The sequence below is a fragment of the Bos indicus x Bos taurus genome, chromosome 19, assembly GCF_003369695.1.
Source record: "Bos indicus x Bos taurus breed Angus x Brahman F1 hybrid chromosome 19, Bos_hybrid_MaternalHap_v2.0, whole genome shotgun sequence".
NCBI lineage: Eukaryota > Metazoa > Chordata > Mammalia > Artiodactyla > Bovidae > Bos > Bos indicus x Bos taurus.
The window spans coordinates 10,675,947-10,695,542 of NC_040094.1; the positions used below are offsets into that span (position 1 = coordinate 10,675,947).

General features: G+C 44.1%; 2 non-coding genes and 2 pseudogenes across 3 annotated transcripts; 1 reads left to right on the plus strand and 3 right to left on the minus strand.

Moving 5' to 3' along the window:
* Nucleotides 1-1,826: 1,826 nt before the first annotated feature.
* LOC113878645 lies at nucleotides 1,827-1,990 on the minus strand. Its single transcript, XR_003507068.1, has one exon. It is a non-coding gene; the product is annotated as a U1 spliceosomal RNA (small nuclear RNA).
* Nucleotides 1,991-2,427: 437 nt separating this feature from the next.
* On the plus strand, nucleotides 2,428-2,974 carry LOC113878592 (annotated as a pseudogene). Its single transcript, XR_003507033.1, has one exon. The product of XR_003507033.1 is annotated as a DET1- and DDB1-associated protein 1 pseudogene (transcript).
* Nucleotides 2,975-8,506: 5,532 nt separating this feature from the next.
* Nucleotides 8,507-8,670, minus strand: LOC113878679. The gene has a single exon (XR_003507098.1). It is a non-coding gene; the product is annotated as a U1 spliceosomal RNA (small nuclear RNA).
* Nucleotides 8,671-14,390: 5,720 nt separating this feature from the next.
* LOC113878692 lies at nucleotides 14,391-14,544 on the minus strand (annotated as a pseudogene).
* Nucleotides 14,545-19,596: the final 5,052 nt, after the last annotated feature.

Sequence of the window (19,596 nt, forward strand, 5' to 3'; positions counted from 1 at the left end):
TTTAAATAATAGTCATTTTAGAACATCCCTGATGGTTCAATGGTCAAGAATCCACCTATCAATGCACAGAATCCGGGTTGGATCCCTGGTCTGGGAAGATCCCACATGCCATGGGGCAACTAGGTCCCTGGGCAACAACTACTGAGCCCACACTCTACAAGAAACCCGCGCACTGCAACAAGTGGCCCCCATTTCCCCAACTAGAGAAAAACCTCCAGCAGTAACTAAGACCCAGTGCTGGCAAAAATAATTATTTTAAAAGTGATTTTAACGTTGACCTTAAAAATTTTTTTATTTAATTGCATTTACACCAATGTATGACATTTTGACATAAAATATTCAAATCTCCAGACCTGCTTCTTTCATATGTTTCCTAAAGCTGCAAAAATTAAGCGTCGACTGTTAATCATGTATATGCTAACTTCCACTTCCTGTGTACTTTTCAGTTTACTTCCTTTTAGAATTTTTTTCCAGTCACCCTCAGAGATTCTTTTAAAAAAAATATCATTGTGGAGTAATAGCATTTAAAACGGTTCTGATGGAGAAGGAAATGGCAACCCACTCCAGTACCCTTGCTTGGGAAATCCCATGGGGAGTCTAGTGTGCAACGGTCCATGGAGTACAACAGGGCCGGACACGGCTTAGCGACTAACAGCAGCAAATGGCAGTTCTAACCAATGTGTGAGAACAAAGACTTGTAAGGAATCGGGGGTTGGGGCTGAAACCAACATCCTATTGTTTACAGATGTGAATGTCTATTTAGAAAAACCAAAATAAACTGCAAGCAAATATTAAAAAAAAATAAATAAAACGGTTCTGAACATTACTAAAACATATTTTTAACCAACCAGCTCCTGCAACTACTTAATCGGTAATTCCCCCTGAAAACTGAAGCTAAACGATCACTTCAGTACTGTAAATTTGGCCGACTAACCCAATAAGACTCAAGAGAAGACTCTTGAGAGTCCCTTGGACTGCAAGGAGATCCAACCAGTCCATTCTAAAGGAGATCAGTCCTGGGTGTTCTTTGTAAGAACTGATGCTAAAGCTTCACTCCCAATACTTCGGCCACCTCATGCGAAGAGCTAACTCATTGGAAAAAAACTGAGGCTAGGAGGGACTGGGGGGCAAGAGGAGAAGGGGACGACAGAGGATGAGATGGCTAGATGGCATCACTGACTCGATGGACGTGAGTCTGAGTGAACTCCGGGAGTTGGTGATGGACAGGGAGGCCTGGCGTGCTGCAACTCATGGGGTCGCAAAGAGTCGGACACGACTGAGCGACTGAACTGAACCCAATAACTAAACGGATTTCGACTTGCCCTAGTGGCTCAGACGAAAGAATCCGCCCCAAATGCCGGTATACCCTGGTTAGTATTCCTGGGTTGGGAAGATCCGCTGGATAAAAAAATAGACTACCCACTTGAGTATTCTTGGGCTTTAGTATTCTTGGTCTTTTAGTAGCTCAGTTAGTAAAAAATCCACATGCAATACAGAATATAGGGATTTGGAAAACCCCCCGAAAAATGATAAATGCTACCCCACTCCAGTACTCTCACCTGAAAAATGGAGTCACTACCCCATATCTGCTGTTGCTAGGTCGCTTCAGTCGTATCCGACTCTATGCAACCCCCATAAACAGCACAACCTACCACATTCCACCATTCCTGTTTTTTTTCCCCAGACAAGAGTACCAGCAAAGGGTTTTCACTGCTTCTTTCCTATCCCACAACTTAACATCGATCATAGATTCAGCTTTACGGGGTTATTATAAACCTAATATTCATCTAAAAACTATATAATCTTTTTTTAGACCAATAGACTGTCAGGGGAAAGCGCGAACGCAGTCCCCCACTACCACAAATTATGCAGTCGAGTTTCCCACATTTGGGGAAATCGCAGGGGTCAGCACATCCGGAGTGCAATGGATAAGCCTCGCCCTGGGAAAACCACCTTCGTGATCATGGTATCTCCCCTGCCAGGTAAGTATGAGTTGCTCGCCCTGCCTGCCGCCTCAGCCTCACGTTTCAAACACTTCGCAGTTACGGTCACTCTCTTCACCGAAAACTCTACACCCTCACTTACGAAATAACGGCTTCTCCCAACTATAAAGGCCTGACAAACACATTGCGAGTACCGCAATATTTGCAAAATAATACAAACACTTTACAATTCTGAACCGAGCCAGCCTACGCCGAGCTCATTTACATACTCCGCGCACCTTAGTGACGTCACTCCGTAGCGCCGACTGTACCAGGGGCCTCGTGATAGGCTGACTGACAGACACGGAGGCGCTCTGGGCCTAATCCCCGGGGCCGGGAATGTAACCCACCTTTGTGACAGAACAGATTGTAGGGATGCGATTAGCTTTGAGACTGGGTGGGGCGGGAATAGTCCGAATTATCCAGGTGCGCCTAATGTAATCAACGGCCCTCTTTATAAGAGGAAGCAGGCAGCTAAAAAGGCAGCTGTGGCGGCGGCGGCAACAACAGCGACGACGGAGAGAGCAGAAGGCGGACACGACGGATGAAACAGAAGATGGCTGATTTCTTGAAAGGGCTGCCTGTCGACGACAAAAGCAATTTTAGTAGCTTCCATGCCAACTGTCTAAGCAAAGCCTCGAACCGACGTCTACCAGTCTACCTGCCCACTCAGGAGTACCCGTCTGAACAGATAATTGTGACAGAAAAAACAAACATTCTTTTGCGCTACCTACAACAGCAACGAGACAAAAAGAATGCCGCCGAAAAGACAGACCAGGAGCAAGTGAACCTCGAGGCTGAGAGCTGGGCGTCCCCGTGCAAGATCCCACGGATCTACAGCCAGGACTGGGACGACTGAGACGAGGACCCTTGAGACTCACGGTCCCACTCAGACGCTTCCTGTGCTGTCTGCTCCTCGCCTGCCCGCCGGTCTGCCCACGTCCCACCGTTCACACCACTTCCAATATGATAAAGCCAATGTATTTATTTTCCTTGTGTTTTTATTGATGTTGTAAGTTTACCAACTTATGATTTAAGGGGATGTCAGACCCACTAGTGTGATGTTGGTAGGTGTATTTTTTTTTTTTTTTTAACAAATAAATTGTTATTCGCTGCCTCCTCCTTCAGCTCCCCCGTCCTCTTGCTCCCTGCTGCTGCTGCTGCTAAGTCGCTTCAGTCGTGTCCGACTCTGTGCGACCCCATAGACGGCAGCCCACCAGGCTCCCCAGTCCCTTGGATTCTCCAGGCAAGAACACTGGAGTGGTTTGCCATTTCCTTCTCCAATGCATGAAAGTGAAAAAATAAAGTGAAGTTGCTCAGTCGTGTCCGACTCCTAGCGACCCCATGGACTGCAGCCCACCAGGCCCCTCCGCCCATGGGATTTTCCAGGCCAAGAGTACTGGAGTGGGTTGCCATTGCCTTCTCCCTCTTGCCGCCTAGTCCTCTGGAAAACTGGAGCCTCTCTCCGAGGGTCTAGATTCAGGGTCCTGCTGCAGCTGGTCCTCATGGGTGGGGGCTCTTCTCTTGGTTCCCATCTGCTGGTCCAGGTCTCAAACACTTCGCCTTGTCACACGTTCCACAGGGACTTACTCTGCCCAGACCTTGCTCTGAGCTTGAATAAGTGGGAGAAGTCAGCTCTTCCCAATCTTGTTCAGTTGCTAAGGCACCAACTCCATGGACTGCAGCATGCCAGGCTTCCCTGTCCTTCACTATCTCCCAGAAATTGCTCAAACTCACGTCCATTGAGTTGGTGATGCCATCCAATCATCTCATCCTCTGTCGTCCCCTTCTCCTCCCACCTTCAATCTTTCCCAGCATCAGGGTCTTTTCTAATGAGTCAGCTCTTTGCATCAGGTGGCCAAAGGACTGGAGCTTCAGCTTCACCATCAGTCCTTCCAATGAATCCTCAGAGTTGATTTCCTTTCGTATCCACTGGTTTGATCTCTTTGCTGTCTCAAGAGTGTTCTCCAGCACCACAGTCCGAAAGCATCAATTTTTCGGCACTCAGCTTTCTTTATGGTCCAACTCTCACATCCATCCATACATGACTACTGGAAAACTCATAGCTTTGACTATACAGAACTTTGTCAGCAAAGTGATGTCTCTGGTCTTAAATACGCTGTATAGGTTTGTCACAACTTTTCTTCCAAGGAGTGTGTCTTTTAATTTCGTGGCTTAGCCTTTTCATTCCTTCTGGAGCTATTTCTCCACTCTTCCCCAGTAGCATATTGTACACCTACCAACCTGGGGAGTTCATCTTTCAGTGTCCTTTCTTTTTGCCTTTTCATACTGTTCATGGAGTTCAGCAAGAAGGCTGAAGGAGTTTGCCATTCCTTTCCCCAGTGGACCACATTTTGTCATAACTTTCCACTATGACCTGGCCATCTTGTGTGGCCTTCCAGAGCATGGCTCATAGCTTCACTGATTTACATAAGGCTGTGATCCATGTGATGATTTTGATCATTATAGTTAAGTATCATCTCCATATCTTGAAGATCTAAGTATTTTTGTCAGGGACTAGTTTGGTGCATCATTTCCACCCCAATAAAAGGAGCTTTCTCATCTGGAAAAAATAAAAGGTGGTGGATGGAAGGTTGATGGCAGCAGATGAAAAATTACTGGTTTTGAAAACACAGAAAGGGGACCATAAAGCCAAAATGTATAGAAATCGCCTTCTACAGTCTTTCCCACAGAATAAAGAAAACAGCCCATTTCATTCCTAGAATAGTGAAAGCTTACTTTTAAACCATTTTTTAAAAACTCATTCAGTTGTGTTTGACTCTGTGACCCCAAGAGCTATACAGTCGATGGAATACTCCAGGCCAGAATACAGGAGTGGGTAGCCTTTTTGCTGCTCCAGAGGATCTTCCCAGTCCAGGAATCGAATCCAGGTCTTTAGCATTGCTGGCAGATTCTTTACCAGCAGAGCCACACGAGAGGTTGAATTCAGCTCTTTGAAAGTGCATGGATTAGCCCAGCAGATTTGTCTATCCATATAATATTCCTCACTTGATACCAGAAATAGACTGCTGCCTTGCTTCTAAGTGAAGTGAAAGTCGCTCAGTCGTGTCCATCTCTTTGCGACTTTATAGTCCATGGAATTCTCCAGGCCAGAGTTAGAGTGGAGTAACCTGGCAAACACACTGAAACCATACTCACAGAAAACTAGTCAATCTAATCACACTAGGACCACAGCCTTGTCTAACTCAATGAAACTAAGCCATGCCTGTGGGGCAACCCAAGACGGGTGGGTCATGGTGGAGAGATCTGACAGAATGTGGTCCACTGGAGAAGGGAATGGCAAACCACTTCAGTATTCTTGCCTTGAGAACCCCATGAACAGTATGAAAAGGCAAAATGATAGGATACTGAAAGAGAAACTCCCCAGGTCAGTAGGTGCCCAATATGCTACTGGAGATCAGTGGAGAAATAACTCCAGGAAGAATGAAGGGATGGAGCCAAAGCAAAAAGAATACCCAGCTGTGGATGGGACTGGTGATAGAAGCAAGGTCCGATGCTGTAAAGAGCAATATTGCATAGGAACCTGGAATGTCAGGTCGATGAATCAAGGCAAATTGGAAGTGGTCAAACAAGAGATGGCAAGAGTGAATGCTGATATTCTAGGAATCAACGAACTGAAATGCACTGGAATGGGTGAATTTAACTCAGATGACCATTATATCTACTACTGCAGGCAGGAATCCCTCAGAAGAAATGGAGTGGCCATCATGGTCAACAAAAGAGTCCGAAATGCAGTACTTGGATGCAATCTCAAAAACGACAGAATGATCTCTGTTCGTTTCCAAGGCAAACCATCCAATATCACAGTAATCCAAGTCTATGCCCCAACCAGTAATGCTGAAGAAGCTGAAGTTGAACGGTTCTATGAAGATCTACAAGACCTTTTAGAACTAACACCCAAAAAAGATGTCCTTTTCATTATAGGGGACTGGAATGCAAAAGTAGGAAGTCAAGAAACACCTGAAGTAACAGGCAAATTTGGCCTTGGAATATGGAATGAAGCAGGGCAAAGACTAATAGAGTTTTGCCAAGAAAATGCACTGGTCATAACAAACACCCTCTTCCAACAACACAAGAGAAGACTCTATACATGGACATCACCAGATGGTCAACACCAAAATCAGATTGATTATATACTTTGCAGTCAAAGATAGAGAAGCTCAATACAGTCAGCAAAAACAAGACCAGGAGCTGACTGTGGCTCAGACCATGAACTCCTTAATGCCAAATTCAGACTTAAATTGAAGAAAGTAGGGAAAACCACTAGACCATTCAGGTATGACCTAAATCAAATCCCTTATGATTATACAGCGGAAGTGAGAAATAGATTTAAGGGCCTAGATCTGATAGATAGACTGCCTGATGAATTATGGAATGAGGTTCGTGACATTGTACAGGAGACAGGGATCAAGACCATCCCCATGGAAAAGAAATGCAAAAAAGCAAAATGGCTGTCTGGGGAGGCCTTACAAATAGCTGTGGAAAAGAAGAGAAGCGAAAAGCAAAGGAGAAAAGGAAAGATATAAACATCTGAATGCAGAGTTCCAAAGAATAGCAAGAAGAGATAAAAAAGCCTTCTTCAGGGATCAATGCAAAGAAATAGACGAAAACAACAGAATGGGAAAGACTAGGAATCTCTTCAAGAAAATCAGAGATACCAAAGGAACATTTCATGCAAAGATGGGTTCGATAAAGGACAGAAACGGTATGGACCTAAGAGAAGCAGAAGGTATTAAGAAGAGATGGCAAGAATACACAGAAGAACTGTACAAAAAAGATCTTCACGACCCAGATAATCACGATGGTGTGATCACTCCTGGAATGTGATGTCAAGTGGGCCTTAGAAAGCATCACTACGAACAAAGCTAGTGGAGGTGATGGAATTCCAGTTGAGCTATTCCAAATCCTGAAAGATGATGCTGTGAAAGTGCTGCACTCAATATGCCAGCAACTTTGGAAAACTCAGCAGTGGCCACAAGACTGGAAAAGTTCAGTTTTCATTCCAATCCCAAAGAATGCTCAAACTACCGCATGATTGCACTCATTTCATACGCTAATCAAGTAATGCTCAAAATTCTCTAAGCCAGGCTTCAGCAATATGTGAACCGTGAACTTCCAGATGTTCAAGCTGGTTTTAGAAAAGGCAGAGGAACCAGAGATCAAATTGCCAACATCCGCTGGATCATGGAAAAAGCAAGAGAGTTCCAGAAAAACATCTATTGCTGCTTTATTGACTATGCCAAAGCCTTTGACTGTGTGGATCACAATAAACTGTGGAAAATTCTGAAAGAGATGGGAATACCAGACCACCTGATCTGCCTCTTGAGAAATCTGTATGCAGGTCAGGAAGCAACAGTTAGAACTGGACATGGGACAACAGACTAGTTCCAAATAGGAAAAGGAGTTCATCAAGGCTGTATATTGTCACTTTGCTTATTTAACTTATATGCAGAGTACATCATGAGAAACGCTGGACTGGAAGAAAAACAAGCTGGAATCAAGATTGCCGGGAGAAATATCAATAACCTCAGATATGCAGATGACACCACCCTTGTGGTAGAAAGTGAAGAGGAACTTTAAAAAGCCTCTTGATGAAAGTGAAAGAGGAGAGTGAAAAAGTTGGCTTCAAGCTCAACATTCAGAAAACTAAGATTATGGCATCTGGTCCCATCACTTCATGGGAAATAGATGGGGAAACAGTGGAAACAGTGTCAGACTTTATTTTTCTGGGCTCCAAAATCACTGCAGGTGGTGACTGCAGCCATGAAATTAAAAGATGCTTACTCCTTGCAAGGAAAGTTATGACCAACCTAGATAGCATATTCAAAAGCAGAGACATTACTTTGCCAACAAAGGTCCGTCTAGTCAAGGCTATGGTTTTTCCAGTGGTCATGTATGGATATCAGAGTTGGACTGTGAATAAAGCTGAGCACCAAACAACTGATGCTTTTGAACTGTGGTATTGGAGAAGACTCTTGAGAGTCCCTTGGACTGCAAGGAGATCCAACCAGTCCATTCTGAAGGAGATCAGCCCTGGGATTTCTTTGGAAGGAATGATGCTAAAGCTGAAACTCCAGTACTTTGGCCACCTCATGAGAAGAGTTGACTCATTGGAAAAGACTCTGATGCTTGGAGGGATCGGGGGCAAGAGGAGAAGGGGACGACAGAGGATGAGATGGCTGGATGGCATCCGGGAGTTGGTGATGGACAGGGAGGCCTGGCGTGCTGAAAAAAAGTCGGACACGACTGAGTTACTGATCTGATCTGAACCTATCCCCTTTCCAAGAGAATGACCCAAACCAGGGATCAAACCCAGGACTCCGCATTACAAGCAAATCCTTTACCAGCTGAGCCACAAAGGAAGTCCAAATCAGGTTTTCCACATTGCTGAAGGGGAAAATGCATATCATTTGAGCCTCAGGAAAACCAAAACTACAAAACAGAAGATAGGTACATCAAAGCTGCACAACAAGAATCTATGTCTTTCCTTTCACAAATCATACCAGGAGAAAGCGCGAACGCAGTCCCCCACTACCACAAATTATGCAGTCGAGTTTCCCACATTTGGGGAAATCGCAGGGGTCAGCACATCCGGAGTGCAATGGATAAGCCTCGCCCTGGGAAAACCACCTTCGTGATCATGGTATCTCCCCTGCCAGGTAAGTATGAGTTGGAACTTTTGTCTGGGACGTCACCCTCGAACTCAGCACACTACAGAGTTATGGTCAATTATATTCCAAGCTCTTTCGGCCTTCGATGGGAAACTGAAGGACTATTTATATGACAGTGACCAAGATACATCCTTTGGACGTTCAGGGGAAATTCTACCCGGCGAAAAATGAAATCGAGACAGCAGCCACCGCGCCCCTCATCTACATATCCCCACCTCTTGTCACTTGTCATTTGACGTCACTGCTTTTGGAGAAGCGTCTAGTTCGTTCTAGCTCTGCCTGGCGCCCGACCCCAAAGACCAAGTGTAGCTGAGATTTTTCAATTCTTCGTCTTCGCAGACAGACGCAAAATTCGGTGGAGCTTCGTTACGGGGGTGGAGTCCGAGCAGCGTGCGGAGGGCAGAGCAGGGCACGGCGGGGGCGCGGCCCTCAGTGGAAGAGGGTAGCAAGATTGGTTGCTGAGTCTGAATCGCCGCACCACTCTGTAACTAGGTGATACCCGCAAGTCTCTCTCAATCACCGTTTCCCAAAAGTGTAAAGTGGGAATAATACTCCCTGCCTCACAGGGTTTCTGTGAGAGCTGAACAGAATGCGCGTCAAATGCGACCTCCAGCCTTGCCACCCCACCCAAGCCACTGCTCTCCTGGGCAGGTGTCCGTGTCTTTGGGGCACAAATCCGACTTCTACAAGATTCAAGTCTTGCAGTTCTCAGCGCAAAGGCAAGCAGCATCTGGCCTGGACTGAGTAACAAAGCAAGTGCTCCTCTGTTCTTCTTAAGACAGCGAAAATTGACAAGGCACTGTGTTTTCCTTTCTACCCTTGCTAGCTAGGCGCTCTGGGCAAAACAACTCTGCAGCAACTATAGTGTCAAGGGTTTAGTAGTGTGCGGGAGGCAAACCTTTACCTCTATTCTATTGGAGTCTCTGGCCCAGCCTGAAAATTACATTGGAATACACAATTTAACAGGACAAACCATACTAATTTATGTAACTTAAGTTTATCTGACACAAGAGCCCTCATAAGGAAATGAAGACCCAAAGAAGTGGAAACCTAAATGTTTTTATATTAAGTTGAACAAAAGAGAGACAATTGTGGAGAAGCAAGTAGCATACATGGGGAGGTTAAAAAAGATAATGATTTTAACAAGACCTGTTTGTGCAGAAATCTCTGGGCGTTATCCCTCTTCTCTGAAATATTTCTTTCCCCTGTGTTAGAAAGGGAGGCCAGACCACTCTTTTTACATATTTGCTGTTTTTCAATGCTTCTGGCTTAAAAATAATCCTTATGCCACAGTGACACAGTTGGGAGTGGCATATTTTGCAACCTCTTGGCAGTTATTTTCCTCTTAGTCTGTATGATTTTTTAAGTGCTTTGTTTTGTATTTTGGGAGAGTATTTTTAATTATTATAATAGTGATAAAATTTCCCCTGTAGGGAATCAGGAAAATACAGAAAAGCATTTAAGATGCTTAAAGGAAATGAATCAAAATGCAAAGTAACATATGTTAGTATAACACACAAGAATGGATTAATGTGTTTTTCCTACATACTCGGAAACATGACTATAATATTGGGTTTCCCTGGTGGCTCAGGGAAACTTTAACCCTAATTATATACATCTATTGCCCAAAGTATGTTCGTACATTTTGAATGGTAAATGTCATTTAACTGTAGAAAGTAAGAGAAAGACAGTGCCCTATGCACATGGTATTTATTATATTATTACAAAAAATCAAAATCACCCCCAAATCCTAGAATCAAAGCAGCAGGGAAATGGAGTATTAAACATACAATAGTAAGAACATGAAAGACACATTATATTATAATGAACAACATGAAAGACAAAAGGTTAAGAGGAAAAAAAGATATGAAATGGTATGTATACCATGACTGCAGTTTTGTAAAAATGTATATCCTTAAGGAAAAGCACTGAAAAGAAGCGCACTGAAATGATATCAGTGTAACAGGTTGTGAAATACAGGAGGCAGACTTTCAATAATATTGTTAGACTCCTTTTTTCTTCATAATGAGAAGACCAAGTCCTGGTGGAACCACTATAAGAAATATGTGGCACCGTATTTAGTTCTAAACACAGGCTTTAGCATCAGATAGACTTAGGTTCAAATTGTGACTCTACCATATTTTAGGTATCTGTGCTTGATTTTACCCTCTCAGAACAATGATAATTATTAGTACACTCAATATGCCAGCAAATTTGGAAAACTCAGCAGTGGCCACAGGACTGGAAAAGGTCAGTTTTCATTCCAATCCCAAAGAAAGGCAATGCCAAAGAATGCTCAAACTACCGCATGATTGCACTCATCTCACACGCTAGTCAAGTAACGCTCAAAATTCTCCAAGCCAGGCTTCAGCAATACGTGAACTGTGAACTTCCAGATGTTCAAGCTGGTTTTAGAAAAGGCAGAGGAACCAGAGATCAAATTGCCAACATCCGCTGGATCATCGAGAAAGCAAGAGAGTTCCAGAAAAACATCTACTTCTGCTTTATTGACTATGCCAAAGTCTTTGACTGTGTGGATCACAAGAAACTGGAAAATTCTGAAAGAGATGGGAATACCAGACCACCTGACATGCCTCTTGAGAAACCTATATGCGGGTCAGGAAGCAACAGTTAGAACTGGACATGGAACAACAGACTAGTTCCAAATAGGAAAAGGAGTACATCAAGGCTGTATATTGTCACCCTGCTTATTTAACTTATATGCAGAGTACATCATTCGAAATGCCAGGCTGAATGAAGCTCACTCAAGCTGGAATCAAGATTGCCAGGAGAAATATCAACAACCTCAGATATGACACCACCCTAATGTCAGGAAACAAATAGGAACTAAAGAGCCTCTTGATGAAGATGATAAAGTGAAAAAAACTGGCTTAAAACTCAACATTCCAAAAACAAAGATCATGTTATCTGGTCCCATCCTTAATGGCAAATAGATGGGGAAACAATGATAGACCATGAAATTAAAAGACGCTTGCTCCTTGGAAGAAAAGCTATGACAAACATAGACAGTGTATTTAAAAGCAGAGACATTACTTTCCAGTGGTCATGTATGGATGAGAGAGTTGGACTATAAAGAAGCCTGAGCACCGAAGAATTAATGCTTTTGAACTGTGGTGTTGGAGAAGACTCTTGAGAGTCCTTTGGACTGCAAGATCACACCAATCAATCCTAAAGGAAATCAACCCTGAGTATTCATTAGAGCAAGATGCTGAAGAAGCCAAAGCTCCATTACTCTGGCCACCTGATGCAAAGAGCCGACTCACTGGAAAAGACCTTGATGCTGGGAAAGACTGAGGCTAGAAGAAGGGGACAACAGAGGATGAGATGGTTGGATGGCATTGCCAACTCAATGGACATGAGTTTGAGCAAGCTCCGGGAGTTGGTGAAGGACAGGGAAGCCTGGTGCTGCAGTCCATGGGATGGCAAAGAGTTGGACATGACTGGGCAACTGAACATGAACAATAATAATTATAGTGAATATATGTCTGTGTGTGTGTGTGTGTGTGTGTGTCTGTATATATACATATTAATATATTGACACACAGAATAAAACAACTCAGTGACCAACTAACTCAGGCCCCAAATAAGCCAGGGTGGAGAGGCACAGCCCGCCCCTCAGCAGAGCAGGTGTTTGGCGCATTCCTGCACTCCTGGGGAGGGGCAGCACCAGCACACCCACCCACCTCTCTCAGATCACGGCTGCCTCTGCCAGCTAAGATGTTCTGTCCCAACAGACATGGCCCTCAGTCTGTGAGTCTCACCCATCTCTGAATTTCCACTCATATCTTTGCCTCATGGGAGTCAAGGAGAGAGTGTGTTCAGAAATATGATGTGTGGCAGTAATTTTTGAAAGCTGCCTTTTGTTATATAAGCTCACTGAGCAGGTCTGATAGTTAAGAAGTCCATGGTGCTGACAACTGAATCTAAATGTCTATTACCAGCTTGAGCAACTCTATAGACACTCGACACACACACACCCTATGTTTTGGGGAGCAAACCCATTCTGAGGCACTTGAGATGCACACTGGCCCTGGTTTTATACATTTCCCATCCACAGGGCTCTGCAGTATAAACCACAGTCACTCTACTTAGACACCTGCTAGATACTGTCATCCACAAAGTGTGACCCAGCCCACCTCAGTTATATGTTATAATTTCATTATTGATCTACCATCCTAATTTCATTCCAGATGGTGTGCTGTTTCCATGGTATTGCTGTTTCCATGAATGCCAGGCTGACCACAGCTCTGAGTCCTCTATGACTGTGTCCCCCAAGGTATGATTTCATAGACATTCTAAGGCTCTTTTTGCTATGGTGAGGAAGTCTTTTTCTTTCTTTTTTTAAATTTTATTGGTATATAGTTGATTTATAATGTTGTATTAGTTTATACTGTAGAGCAAAGTGAATCAGTAATACATATACATAGATCCACTCTTTTAGAGATTCTTTTCCCATATATGCCATTACACAGTATTGAGTGGACTTCCCTGTGTTATACAATAAATCCTCATGGGAACTTTATTTCTGATGACCACATTGCCTACTCCAGTATTTTCAACATTCACAAGGTATCCATGAGTTTCTATGAGTGCTACTAATGATGAAAAAAAACAAAACCAAAAACCTGTTCTCAAGCTGTTACTCATATGTAACTAGTCACTTACAGCCCCCTAAACTTAAGGTGCCAGCGACTAGCCTAAGGCACTGGAGATACTAAGAGTAATCATGTGGAGATAGAGTCTCCCTTCCACCAACTGTAGAGGAAACAGACCTGCCAGAATTAGAGGGAAAGAGTAAAGGGCACCAATCAAAGGGCTAAGGACCACATTATGACTGAAGGACAGAATTAGAGGGAAAGAGTAATGGGCACCAATCAAAGGGCTAAGGACATTATGACCGAAGGGTCCTGTACACCCTTGCCTTTGTGGGCCCTTCCGCCATGAAAAACCTATTAATATAAAAAGATGACGTCGCTATATACATTTTTCCACCTAAAAATTCATCTTTTCTTCTTCTGATTTTAAAAGAAGTGCCTTATGCAGCACTGTGCCTACAGTAATGTTTAAGTCCATCTTAGGTTCTGTGGCAGTTTGGGTGGATCCCAGGCAGCTGCAACAAGAGAGAGCAGAATGTCAAAGACTGATGAGGGAAGGCAGGGCATTCCAGGAAGGGGCAGCATGTTATAGAAGTAACACAGCAAGACCTCCTGAGACTTTTTCAAAATAAGGGAGAAACGACGTCCAACAGAATATAATGTGAACAACGTGTAATTTTACAAGTTTTGGTAACCACATATAAAAGGCTAAAATAACTGAAAATAGTTTTAATAACATTTTTTTCTTATCCCCATACACCCAAAATGGTATATCACACTGCAAAATATAACCAGCCTAAAAAAATTTGAGATATTGTAACACTCCAAAACTAAAAACGTTCAAAACCATTCAGGTAAACCCAGATCCTAAAGCTCAGACAGCTGAAGTTAAATAAATAATCCTGACAAAACCCAAAAAACCTGTACTTGGCAGAAGAATGTTTCATAGTGGTTTAGTATTTAAGATCTCTATTTCACTACGTCCGCGTATCATACTCACCACTACCCACCTACCTTATGTGATAACCCCTTCAGCATTAGAGATGAGCCACTAGATCCTTTTTAGAAAACATCTTGAACGATTTAAGATACCAAGAGGACAGGGGAAAGCACCAACACAGTCCCCCACTACCACAAATTCTGCAACCGAGTTCGCCACATCTGGGGAACTGGCTGGGGTCAGCACATCTGGGGTACAATGGATGAGCCTCGCCCCGGGAAAACCACCTGACCCTGGTTATCTTCCCCGAGGCCGACCTTGGCACTACCCGCTGCTGCATGCACCACTATAAGGTCTGGGTCACTCCTGAAACGACTCCAAATGGTCTTTATCTTAGCGATCCAAATAAACATATTTTCGAACTATATGTTAACATATATTTTATATTAATAGATAAGCCCGTATTTCCGGGGAACGCCGTTCCAAACGCCCTGAGCCATCCGTGTACCTACACCACCGCCGCCTCGCGGCCCGCGACCCCTGCCGGCCGCTTCCTCCAACAACTCGCCGCGCCCGGATCCTTTGCCGACAGAAACCCATCGCGTCCCAAGGCGGGCTAACTGAAGGTCTCCGGATGTCCCAGTGTGGAGTCCCATGGGGCACTCCCACGCGGAGGAGTTTTTTAGTCGTCAGTCGACTTCATCCTTGCCTGGCTCCCAACGCTTCAGACCAGCCCACGGAGAGGAGCCGGGCATCCGACTCGAGAGTATCTTGGCTACGGGCTTGACGTTGGACTCCGGTGTTCATGCTGCACGATTCGAGATAAGCTTCTCCTTGCAGAATCAGTTTGTGCAGAATGAAGAGGAAACAGCTAGTCAGATCCCTCACTGAGCGCAGGCCTCACCCAGGCTTTATCTCCTGCCCCTGCTCTGTTAACATCCCGCATCCTCCTCTGAGAATGAGTCCATTCCTACCTTTGCCCTCTGGATTTTTCCTTTCTCCTCATCTCTGTGTTGGGCTAAGTTATATATAGATATATAAAACCTGTTTTGTTGCTGTTCTATTCTCCCAGCATTTTATGTTTTGAAGCAAGGTAAGTTTCTCTTGCCTCCTGACTACTTATTGACAGAGGGGAGTCTGACCTTTCAGTTCACTAGATTCTTCAGACTCTTAATACCACGTGACCCACTAGCCCCTCAGCCACCTCATCTTCCTCCCGCTGCAGCAGAGCACACTTACTGCATGTGGTCCTAGATCCTACTCTTGTTCTCCCCAGCACTGCTGGAGGAAGTTGTGATCCTTCTACCCCAATTTCATGCGAACTGCAGTCACATCACTGCCATTTGGCATTCTTCTTATGCACATCTTTTCAGTCCCCTCTACCCTGATGTTTTAAACCTCCACCTAAACCAGTGCTTCTCAGTGACTATGCCACTGCTCTCAAGGGGTGATTTTTAAAGTTTGTGGGGACATTTCAGCTTCCTTGGGTAGCCAGGCCAAGCATTTACATATTAAAACACTTTATTATAATATTTTATTTCTCCTTTATATTACAGTTAGAACATTTACATCAATTGTGGGGGAACTTACATAACTTACATTTTCTAGGAACATCTTGAATATTCATATTTTCCATGAATATACTATGAACAGTAAAGGAAATATTACTATTTGTTGTAAAAAGGGACCCTAAGGTTTTACAGATGACACTACCCTTATGGCAGAAAGTGAAGAGGAACTAAAAAGCCTCTTGATGAAAGTCAAAGTGGAGAGTAAAAAGTTGGCTTAAAGCTCAACATTCAGAAAACAAAGATCACGGCATCTGTTCCCATCACTTCATGGGAAATAGATGGGGAAACAGTGGGAACAGTGTCAGACTTTATTTTTTGGGGCTCCAAAATCACTGCAGATGGTGACTGCAGCCATGAAATTAAAAGATGCTTACTCCTTGGAAGAAAAGTTATGACCAACCTAGATAGCATATTGAAAAGCAAAGACATTACTTTGCCAACAAAGGTCCGTCTAGTCAAGGCTATGGTTTTTCCCGTGGTCATGTATGGATGTGAGAGTTGGACTATAAAGAAAGCTGAGCACCAAAGAATTGATGCTTTTGAACTGTGGTGTTGGAGAAGACTCTTGAGAGTCCCTTGGACTGCAAGGAGATCCAACCAGTCCATTCTAAAGGAGATCAGCCCTGGGTGTTCTTTGGAAGGAATGATGCTAAAGCTGAAACTCCAGTACTCTGGCCACCTCATGAGAAGAGCTGACTCATTGGAAAAGACTCTGATGCTGTGGGGCAAGAGGAGAAGGGGACGACAGAGGATGAGATGGCTGGATGGCATCACTGACTCGATGGACGTGAGTCTGCGTGAACTCCGGGAGTTGGTGATGGACAGGGAGGCCTGGCGTGCTGCGATTCATGGGGTCGCGAAGAGTCGGACATGACTGAGCGACTGAACTGAACTGAAGGTTTTACAGAATTGAGAACCACGAAAAAAAAAAAAAAAAGAATTGAGAACCACGATCCTAATCCAATCACACCCATTCTTCTTATAGGAAAACAATTTAGCTTCTCCTTTATTTCCAAAGTACAAATGAATGCTTTTCCCACCAGTGTTTCTCAAAGTGAAAGCATCAACATCATCTGCTGAACCGATGTCTGGCTATGAGATCTTGGTGTCGCCGTGCCCTCCTCCAGCGGATCGAGGGGGATCTTCCCCACCCAGGGATCAAACCTGCATCTCTTATATCTCCTGCATTGGCAGGTGGGTTCTTTACCACTAGCGTCACCTTGGAAGCCCCTCATTCCACATGCGCTCCCAATTCCATCCTCTGTGATCTTAGCCCTTTCCGCTGACCTGGCTTTAGCACCTCTCCTTTCAAACACATACAAGTGTCCTTTATCGAGAAAATTAAACTTTTGTCAACCCCACAGTCCCCCTGCAGTGCTATTCTCTTATTTCTCTTCCCTGGATCTTAAGAGTTCAGAATTCATTGGTTTAACATCACATTTTTGGAGGAGCTCCGACATGTTAAGACACTATTCTGTGGCTTTACAGATATTATCTCATTTAATGCTCAACAATTACTGTTTAGGTTGTACAAACAAAAAAAAGCAGAGTGTTTTGCTCATCAGTGAGTTCGACAAGGATGAATTAACCTGCTGCAGTCACTGACCAACAGTGCACTCTGTGTCTCAGAGGAGAGTAAGGCGATAAAAGGATGAAGCACTCTGTGCTCCCGACCTAGGAAATTAAGACAATAAGAGGATGCTCTGTGCTTTGGGCAAACAGGCCCTGAGATAGTTACCCAGCTTCCTGCTATTTTCCCATACAGAGAAAAGCCCTGAAGTCATTAACTTGTGATATCTATTCTTTGTAAACTAGCAGTAATCCTTTACCAAGACACCTACTTGACTGCATTCCCCACCAAAAAACATCATACATAAACTAGCCTCTCTCTTGCCTCTTCAGAGCAGTTTCTCAGAGCTACTGAGAAGCTGTTTCCTTGGCTGTAGTCCTCAGTAAGACCCCGGTACAAATTTAACTCACAATGCTTACACTGCATTTTTCTTCCCATAGGCAGTTGCACAATTATTGTCCACTTTGGAGATGAAGAAAATGAGGCAGAAGACAGTTAACTAATTTACCGAAAACCATTCAGTTCAACAGTAGCAGAACTAGTGACTTCATGCTCTTAACCTCTATACTCAGTGGTTTATAGACTGATATACAACAGACCCTTGATCAACATGGGGTTCACTTATGTGCGGATTTTTTTCCGTAAATAAGTACCACAGTACTACAGGACCTGAGGGTGTGGATACAGAAGAACTGCAGATACGGAGGGCCAACTATAAATTATACACAGATTTATGACTACATGGAGGGTTGGTGCTCCTGACCCTCTCACATTTTCAAGGGTCAAAGCCTCATTACAGTTAGGGTCTACTAACCTGTGGAGAACATCAGGTTAGAAAAACTGGGAATATTCATCTCCCCAGAGCAAAACTGGAAAATCCTCCAAAACAGTTACAGTCTGTTTGGCATCAGAGAACCTAGGAGAACAAAAGATTAGGATCCTCTCAATGTGATGTGGTCAGTGAGAAAAAGGAAGGTATTCTCAAGCCCTGGGACCAAGGGGAGTCTCCAAAATATACTGATTGTTTAATTTGAAGCAGCCTTCAAACTGATCACCTTGGCCTTCACTCCATCCATGAGAAATTAATGTGGCCAACACACACTGTACTTGTTTTCTTGCCATTTCCCCCTACTCCATCAAAAGCAGAAAATGACTGCATTTTTTTCAAAGGTCACTACTGCCTACTGATTATGAAAGTGCTCACCTCTGCTCTTTCTCCAGCTTTTTTCAGGAAGGTTTGTTCTCCTCTCTTGTTTCCTAATTGGGGCAATTCTGCAAAGCCCAGTCCTTGCCTGTTGTATTTCTCAGCTTGCATGCTCCTTCTTCAAAAACTAATCGCACCTCCCAGATGTCTCCCTGGTGCCTAAGTGGTAAAGAATCCACCTGCCAATGCAGGAGACATGGGTTCGATCCCTGGGTTGGGAAGGACCCCTGGAGAAGGAAAAGGCAACCCATGCCAGTATTCTTGCCTGGCAAATCTCATGGACAGGGGAGCCTGGCGGGCTACAGTCCCTGGGGTTGCAAAAACAGTTAGACATGACTTAGCAACAAAACAGCAAACAACAACTATTCAACTAGGCCCGTTCTATAGCTTGCTTCCACATCATCATTTCATACCTTTACATCTCAGCCCCAGCAGAGACAGGGCAGCCACACCCACGGCCTGGGCTGCTGGTTAACTGAATGGCCTGCCATCTCTCCAGTATAAACAGCCAAGAGCAGACTCCAGACAAATGAGAGTGACTGGTAACTAAACACTGCTGGGAGTGGGAATGGCAGAGTATCTTCTGGACTAGACTTTCAATTGACCATGACCAAAAGAAAGTCTCTGCTACCACAAACTATCATTTGGAAGAGTCAGGCGATGAGCTGCAAACTGGGAAAGCAATTCTGTGATCTCTTCACAGAGACAGCTGTGTGACTTGGGCTTTTTTACTACATAAACTTGGTAATCACCATACCTTGCCTATACTTTCTACTCCATCCACGTTTATTTCTCACTTCCCCAAATACTTGTTCTTGGATTTACTTCTCCAAGTAAAGTAGCACAACTCCTTTAAAACAGTAGCACATTTGATGTTTCAAGTAGGATGCGCATGTGCATGTTCAGTCGCTTCAGTTGTGTCCAAGTCTTTGTGACCCTGTGGACCACCAGGCTCCTCTGCCCTCTCCAGGGGATCTTCCCGACCCAGGAATGGAACTGGGGTCTCCTGCACTGCAGGCGG